Below are 8,958 nucleotides of genomic sequence, written 5' to 3'. Positions count from 1 at the left end.
TTTATGTTTTCACCCACAAAATCGGTTTTCAGTGAGAAATCGAAGTGATCACAGATTTTCAATGTTTTTGCTCTATCTCTTATAGTTTCTGAGAAAAATGGACTTTTATGTTTTGACTCAAAAAATCGGTTTTCAGTGAGAAATCCAAGTGATCACAGATTTTCAATGTTTTTGCTCTATCTCTTATAGTTTCTGAGAAAAATGGACTTTTATGTTTTGACTTAAAAAATCAGTTTACAGTGAAAAATCGAAGTGATAACAGATTTTCAATGTTTTAGCTCTATCTCTTATAGTTACTGAGAAAAATGGACTTGTATGTTTTCACCCACAAAATCAGTTTTCAGTGAGAAATCGAAGTGATCACAGATTTTCAATGTTTTTGCTCTATCTCTTATAGTTTCTGAGAAAAATGGACTTTTATGTTTTCACCCACAAAATCGGTTTTCAGTGAGAAATCCAAGTGATCACAGATTTTCAATGTTTTTGCTCTATCTCTTATAGTTTCTGAGAAAAATGGACTTTTACGTTTTGACTCAAAAAATCGGTTTTCAGTGAGAAATCCAAGTGATCACAGATTTTCAATGTTTTTGCTCTATCTCTTATAGTTTCTGAGAAAAATGGACTTTTATGTTTTGACTCAAAAAATCGGTTTTCAGTGAGAAATCGAAGTGATCACAGATTTTCAATGTTTTTGCTCTATCTCTTATAGTTTCTGAGAAAAATGGACTTTTATGTTTTGACTCAAAAAATTGGTTTTTCAGTGAGAAATCCAAGTGATCACAGATTTTCAATGTTTTTGCTCTATCTCTTACAGTTTCTGAGAAAAATGGACTTTTATGTTTTCACCCACAAAATCAGTTTTCAGTGAGAAATCGAAGTGATCACAGATTTTCAATGTTTTTGCTCTATCTCTTATAGTTTCTGAGAAAAATGGACTTTTATGTTTTCACCCACAAAATCAGTTTTCAGTGGGAAATCGAAGTGATCACAGATTTTCAATGTTTTTGCTCTATCTCTTATAGTTTCTGAGAAAAATGGATTTTTATGTTTTCACCCACAAAATCGGTTTTCAGTGAAAAATCCAAGTGATCACAGATTTTCAATGTTTTTGCTCTATCTCTTATAGTTTCTGAGAAAAATGGACTTTTATGTTTTGACTCAAAAAATCGGTTTTCAGTGAGAAATCCAAGTGATCACAGATTTTCAATGTTTTTGCTCTATCTCTTATAGTTACTGAGAAAAATGGACTTTTATGTTTTCACCCACAAAATCAGTTTTCAGTGAGAAATCCAAGTGATCACAGATTTTCAATGTTTTTGCTCTATCTCTTATAGTTTCTGAGAAAAATGGACTTTTATGTTTTCACCCACAAAATCGGTTTTCAGTGAGAAATCGAAGTGATCACAGATTTTCAATGTTTTTGCTCTATCTCTTATAGTTTCTGAGAAAAATGGACTTTTATGTTTTCACCCACAAAATCAGTTTTCAGTGAGAAATCGAAGTGATCACAGATTTTCAATGTTTTTGCTCTATCTCTTATAGTTTCTGAGAAAAATGGACTTTTATGTTTTCACCCACAAAATCGGTTTTCAGTGAGAAATCGAAGTGATCACAGATTTTCAATGTATTTGCTCTATCTCTTATAGTTTCTGAGAAAAATGGACTTTTATGTTTTCACCCACAAAATCAGTTTTCAGTGAGAAATCGAAGTGATCACAGATTTTCAATGTTTTTGCTCTATCTCTTATAGTTTCTGAGAAAAATGGACTTTTATGTTTTCACCCACAAAATCGGTTTTCAGTGAAAAATCCAAGTGATCACAGATTTTCAATGTTTTTGCTCTATCTCTTATAGTTTCTGAGAAAAATGGACTTTTATGTTTTGACTCAAAAAATCGGTTTTCAGTGAGAAATCCAAGTGATCACAGATTTTCAATGTTTTTGCTCTATCTCTTATAGTTACTGAGAAAAATGGACTTTTATGTTTTCACCCACAAAATCAGTTTTCAGTGAGAAATCCAAGTGATCACAGATTTTCAATGTTTTAGCTCTATCTCTTATAGTTTCTGAGAAAAATGGACTTTTATGTTTTGACTTAAAAAATCAGTTTACAGTGAAAAATCGAAGTGATAACAGATTTTCAATGTTTTAGCTCTATCTCTTATAGTTTCTGAGAAAAATGGACTTGTATGTTTTCACCCACAAAATCAGTTTTCAGTGAGAAATCGAAGTGATCACAGATTTTCAATGTTTTTGCTCTATCTCTTATAGTTTCTGAGAAAAATGGACTTTTATGTTTTCACCCACAAAATCGGTTTTCAGTGAGAAATCCAAGTGATCACAGATTTTCAATGTTTTTGCTCTATCTCTTATAGTTTCTGAGAAAAATGGACTTTTACGTTTTGACTCAAAAAATCGGTTTTCAGTGAGAAATCCAAGTGATCACAGATTTTCAATGTTTTTGCTCTATCTCTTACAGTTTCTGAGAAAAATGGACTTTTATGTTTTGACTCAAAAAATCGGTTTTTCAGTGAGAAATCCAAGTGATCACAGATTATCAATGTTTTTGCTCTATCTCTTATAGTTTCTGAGAAAAATGGAGAAATCCAAGTGATCACAGATTTTCAATGTTTTTGCTCTAGTTTCTGAGAAAAATGGACTTTTATGTTTTCACCCACAAAATCGGTTTTCAGTGAGAAATCGAAGTGATCACAGATTTTCAATGTTGTTGCTCTATCTCTTATAGTTTCTGAGAAAAATGGACTTTATGTTTTCACCCACAAAATCGGTTTTCAGTGAGAAATCCAAGTGATCACAGATTTTCAATGTTTTTGCTCTATCTCTTATAGTTTCTGAGAAAAATGGACTTTTAAGTTTTGACTCAAAAAATCGGTTTTTCAGTGAGAAATCCAAGTGATCACAGATTTTCAATGTTTTTGCTCTATCTCTTATAGTTTCTGAGAAAAATGGACTTTTATGTTTTGACTCAAAAAATCGGTTTTCAATGAGAAATCGAAGTGATCACAGATTTTCAATGTTTTTGCTCTATCTCTTACAGTTTCTGAGAAAAATGGACTTTTATGTTTTGCTCAAAAAAACGGTTTTTCAGTGAGAAATCCAAGTGATCACAGATTATCAATGTTTTTGCTCTATCTCTTATAGTTTCTGAGAAAAATGGAGAAATCCAAGTGATCACAGATTTTCAATGTTTTTGCTCTATCTCTTATAGTTTCTGAGAAAAATGGACTTTTATGTTTTCACCCACAAAATCGGTTTTCAGTGAGAAATCCAAGTGATCACAGATTTTCAATGTTTTTGCTCTATCTCTTATAGTTTCTGAGAAAAATGGACTTTTAAGTTTGCATTCGCATAATAAGTTTACAGTGAGAAATCGAAATAGTCACAGATTTTCAATGTTTTTGCTCTATCTCTTATAGTTTCTGAGAAAAATGGATTTTATGATTTCTCTCACAAAATCGGTTTTCAGTGAGAAATCCAAGTGATCACAGATTTTCAATGTTTTTGCTCTATCTCTTATAGTTTCTGAGAAAAATGGACTTTTACGTTTTGACTCAAAAAATCGGTTTTCAGTGAGAAATCCAAGTGATCACAGATTTTCAATGTTTTTGCTCTATCTCTTATAGTTTCTGAGAAAAATGGACTTTTATATTTTCATTCGCAAAATCGGGTTTCAGTGAGTAATCCAAGTGGTCAAAAATTTAAATGTTTTTGCTCTATCTCTTATAGTTTCTGTTTGAGGACTAGGACTCTCTTATCTCTTGATAAGAACTCGATTAGGCTTCTAACTGGTATAATTACTGGGCACTGTATGACTGGACATATGCCAGAACGTACGGGCTACCCAAATCATAGCTACTGTAGAAGCTGCTTAGACGAAGAGAAAGTGGAATTGGTACACCACCTGAGACCGAACGAACCAAGTAGTCAACGAAATTAGGGAGGGTAACCATTCTCTCATCGCTAGGGAATGGTAATTCTAGGGGTATCACAATGGGCCACAAGGCCTCCGAGTGAATTTGCTTGCTAGCGAGCAACCCACGTAACCTAGTTTCTGTTTTCACACAAGTGATTACAGATTTTCATTGTTTTTGCTCATTATGTTTTCATTAAAAAATCAGTTTTCAGTGAGAAATCCAAGTGATCACAGATTTTCATTGTTTTTAATAGAAAACTTTGACGGCGATTAGTCTTCTATCGAATCAATTTTTTAACAACGATCTGTTATGTATAGAAAACCTTAACAGCGATAACTTATCTATAGAAAACTTTAACTACGATCAGTTTTCTATAGAAAACTTTAACTACGATCAGTTTGTTATAGAAAACTTTAACAGCGATCAGTTTTCTATAGAAAACTTTAACAGCGATCAGTTTTCTATAGAAAACTTCAACAGCGATCAGTTTTCTATAGAAAACTTCAACAGCGATCAGTTTTCTATAGAAAACTTTAACGGCGATCAGTTTTCTATAGAAAACTTTAACTACGATCAGTTTTCTATAGAAAACTTTAACTACGATCAGTTTTCTATAGAAAACTTTAACTACGATCAGTTTTCTATAGAAAACTTTAACTGCGATCAGTTTTCTATAGAAAACTTTAACAGCGATCAGTTTTCTATAGAAAAATATAAAAGGGATCAGTTTTCCATAGAAAACTGTAAAAGCGATCACTTGCATTTATAAAACTGTAATAGTGATCCGTTTTCTATAGAAAACTTAAAAGAGTTTTTAATATAAAAACGTTGATAGCGACGAATTTTCTATAGGAAGCTAATGGTTTTATCTACAGAACATTAATAGCACCACATTTTCTATAGAAAACATTATCAGTTTTCTATAAACAATATAACATCAATCAGTTTTATATAAAAAACTTTTTTAACATCTAATCTTTATATCACAATTTATGAAATAAATCAATAAAATAATATAAAGCAATTTTTTCTTAAAATCTAAAACTTATATGTAAATTGCTTATGAAACCATCTGGTCACTTGTTGCTGCATGTTGCCAAAGATTATTACATTTTCATACAAATATCAAAAACAGAAACAAAAAACAATATGTACTTAGTATTATGCCACAGTTATGACATAAAAGATAAAAAATAGGCAATTTACTGACATTACTCTAACATACTCTATGGCCTATGAAAACTGCTCTAAACTATAATTTTCTTGGAAAATTATACCAAACTCAAAAAAGAAAAAGAGTTGACATAAATGTTAAGCATACATAGCATAAATAAACAACATGACAAAAAAGCCAAAAAAAAACAAATACTTGCATATAGAAACAACACAATTATTATATTATTAAAACGTCTTAGGAACGAAATGGTCTAAGTGGCTTTTAACAAAAACTTTATCACAGAAAAGGTAGAGTTATAAAAGAATATATTGATAACTGAATTAGTCTATGTAATGGTCTAACAAAATGTTTTGCCATAAATTACACTTAGCCCATTTGGCCGCTAAGACAACAATTATATGTTGCATGTTACTTATAGTTACAAATACAATTACAAACACTTTAGATAAATATTATTATGCATAATATTTTGCATTTAGTATTATTGTAGTTTTTCGTTTTCTTTGTTTTTGTTGTATTTTATAAATTATGGAATTTTGTATTAGAGACAAATTACTGCAATGAGCTAATATTTATATAGCTAATATTTATATAAATGCAACTACAAATAAAACAACTGTTTAAAAACATTGTGTAGTCTTACATTTATTTTCCATAATTGCAAAAAAATGACAATTCAAAATTATTCAAAAAATATAAAAATTGTAAACAATTACAATTTAAATGCAGTTTGTTTATTGCTCTAAAAAAATGTTACAAAAAATAGTTTAATACAATAATTTGAAACTAAAAAAATAATACAATAAATACTCTATTAAATAATTTTACTAAAGTCTGCAAAGTTGTCGCATAATCATGAAAATTAGTAAAGATCTCGTTCAGTTCTAGTTCTAGTTCAGTTCTAGTTCAGTTCTAGTTCAGTTCTAGTTCAGTTCTAGTTCAGTTCTAGTTCAGTTCTAGTTCAGTTCTAGTTCAGTTCTAGTTCAGTTCTAGTTCAGTTCTAGTTCAGTTCTAGTTCAGTTCTAGTTCAGTTCTAGTTCAGTTCTAGTTCAGTTCTAGTTCAGTTCAGTTCTAGTTCTAGTTCTAGTTCAGTTCTAGTTCAGTTCTAGTTCAGTTCTAGTTCAGTTCTAGTTCAGTTCTAGTTCAGTTCTTGTTCAGTTCTAGTTCAGTTCTAGTTCTAGTTCAGTTCTAGTTCAGTTCTAGTTCTGTTCTAGTTCAGTTCTAGTTCAGTTCTAGTTCAGTTCTAGTTCAGTTCTATTTCAGTTCTAGTTCAGTTCTAGTTCAGTTCTAGTTCAGTTCTATTTCAGTTCTAGTTCAGTTCTAGTTCAGTTCTAGTTCAGTTCTAGTTCAGTTCTAGTTCAGTTCTAGTTCAGTTCTAGTTCAGTTCTAGTTCAGTTCTAGTTCAGTTCTAGTTCAGTTCTAGTTCAGTTCTAGTTCAGTTCTAGTTCAGTTCTAGTTCAGTTCTAGTTCAGTTCTAGTTCAGTTCTAGTTCAGTTCTAGTTCAGTTCTAGTTTCTAGTTCAGTTCTAGTTCAGTTCTAGTTCAGTTCTAGTTCAGTTCTAGTTCAGTTCTAGTTCAGTTCTAGTTCAGTTCTAGTTCAGTTCTAGTTCAGTTCTAGTTCAGTTCTAGTTCAGTTCTAGTTCAGTTCTAGTTCAGTTCTAGTTCAGTTCTAGTTCAGTTCTAGTTCAGTTCTAGTTCAGTTCTAGTTCTAGTTCAGTTCAGTTCAGTTCTAGTTCAGTTCTAGTTCAGTTCTAGTTCAGTTCTAGTTCAGTTCTAGTTCAGTTCTAGTTCAGTTCTAGTTCAGTTCTAGTTCAGTTCTAGTTCAGTTCTAGTTCAGTTCTAGTTCAGTTCTAGTTCAGTTCTAGTTCAGTTCTAGTTCAGTTCTAGTTCAGTTCTAGTTCAGTTCTAGTTCAGTTCTAGTTCAGTTCTAGTTCAGTTCTAGTTCAGTTCTAGTTCAGTTCTAGTTCAGTTCTAGTTCAGTTCTAGTTCAGTTCTAGTTCAGTTCTAGTTCAGTTCTAGTTCAGTTCTAGTTCAGTTCTAGTTCAGTTCTAGTTCAGTTCTAGTTCAGTTCTAGTTCAGTTTCTAGTTCAGTTCTAGTTCAGTTCTAGTTCAGTTCTAGTTCAGTTCTAGTTCAGTTCTAGTTCAGTTCTAGTTCAGTTCTAGTCAGTTCTAGTTCGTTCTAGTTCAGTTCTAGTTCAGTTCTAGTTCGTTCTAGTTCAGTTCTAGTTCAGTTCTAGTTCATGTTCTAGTTCAGTTCTAGTTCAGTTCTAGTTCAGTTCTAGTTTCAGTTTCTAGGTTCAGTTCTAGTTCAGTTCTAGTTAGTCTAGTTCAGTTCTAGTTCAGTTCAGTTCAGTTCTAGTTCAGTTCTAGTTTCAGTTCTAGTTCAGTTCTAGTTCAGTTCTAGTTCAGTTCTAGTTCAGTTCTAGTTCAGTTCTAGTTCAGTTCTAGTTCAGTTCTAGTTCAGTTCTAGTTCAGTTCTAGTTCAGTTCTAGTTCAGTTCTAGTTCAGTTCTAGTTCAGTTCTAGTTCAGTTCTAGTTCAGTTCTAGTTCAGTTCTAGTTCAGTTCTAGTTCAGTTCTAGTTCAGTTTAGTCGTTCAGTTCTAGTTCAGTTCTAGTTCAGTTCTAGTTCGTTCTAGTTCAGTTCTAGTTCAGTTCTAGGTTCAGTTAGTTCAGTTCTCGTTCAGTTCTAGTTCAGTTCTAGTTCAGTTCTAGTTCAGTTCTAGTTCAGTTCTAGTTCAGTTCTAGTTCAGTTCTAGTTCAGTTCTAGTTCAGTTCTAGTTCAGTTCTAGTTCAGTTCTAGTTCAGTTCTAGTTCAGTTCTAGTTCAGTCTAGTTCAGTTCTAGTTCAGTTCTAGTTCAGTTCTAGTTCAGTTCTAGTTCTAGTTCAGTTCTAGTTAGTTCAGTTCTAGTTCAGTTCTAGTTCTAGTTCTAGTTCAGTTCTAGTTCAGTTCTATTTCAGTTCTAGTTCAGTTCTAGTTCAGTTCTAGTTCAGTTCTAGTTCAGTTCTAGTTCAGTTCTAGTTCAGTTCTAGTTCAGTTCTAGTTCAGTTCTAGTTCAGTTCTAGTTCAGTTCTAGTTCAGTTCTAGTTCAGTTCTAGTTCAGTTCTAGTTCAGTTCTAGTTCAGTTCTAGTTCAGTTCTAGTTCAGTTCTAGTTCAGTTCTGGTTCAGATCTAGTTATATTCTGTTCTACTTCAGTTCCTATTCAGATTTGGCGTAAATCTAATTCTAGCAAGTTTTTTTTTACAGTATCATTTAATTTATTGTGAGAATCATAAAATAAGACGTTTTGAACAATAAACAAACATAAATTTTTTTCAATACTTTTTTCGATATTAATTCCACCGCTTAATAAACTTCACAATTCGTTTTGTTTTTTTATACAAATCCACCTTTTTTGGTTAAAATTTACAGTTAAGTCGATCACTTCTGTCACCCGCATTTGGTAGTGAACCGACAATTCAAAGCAAAAACCTAACAAATCAATTAAAACAACTTGATTTAGTTTAAATTAAACAATTTAAGCGCGTGTAAATGGATATAAAAAATTAAATTGTAACAATTTGAAAATAAAACTAAAAATGAGAAAAAACTAGCGATTAACAAATTGATTTATTGAGCTTTCTGGGGACCAATTTGAAACCATGGCCATATGTGCTTAACAAAAATATGTACAAAATGTTAACTGGAAATTAACAACAATATTATCATATTATGGTAGTAGAAATTAACTAAAAATCTTGATAATGGTTAAAACAGAAGTTGTTATTTATTTATATTTTCCATAAAGATAAGGAAAGAAATCTGATCTTCTGGACACGACCACCAACCGAGAAAGAATATTTAAATACG

Source organism: Lucilia sericata, unplaced genomic scaffold (genome assembly GCF_015586225.1).
Source record: "Lucilia sericata isolate MDLA Ls3-8-SP2 unplaced genomic scaffold, ASM1558622v1 Contig000366F_arrow, whole genome shotgun sequence".
Taxonomy (NCBI): domain Eukaryota; kingdom Metazoa; phylum Arthropoda; class Insecta; order Diptera; family Calliphoridae; genus Lucilia; species Lucilia sericata.
Note: the sequence above shows the minus strand (reverse complement) of the source record.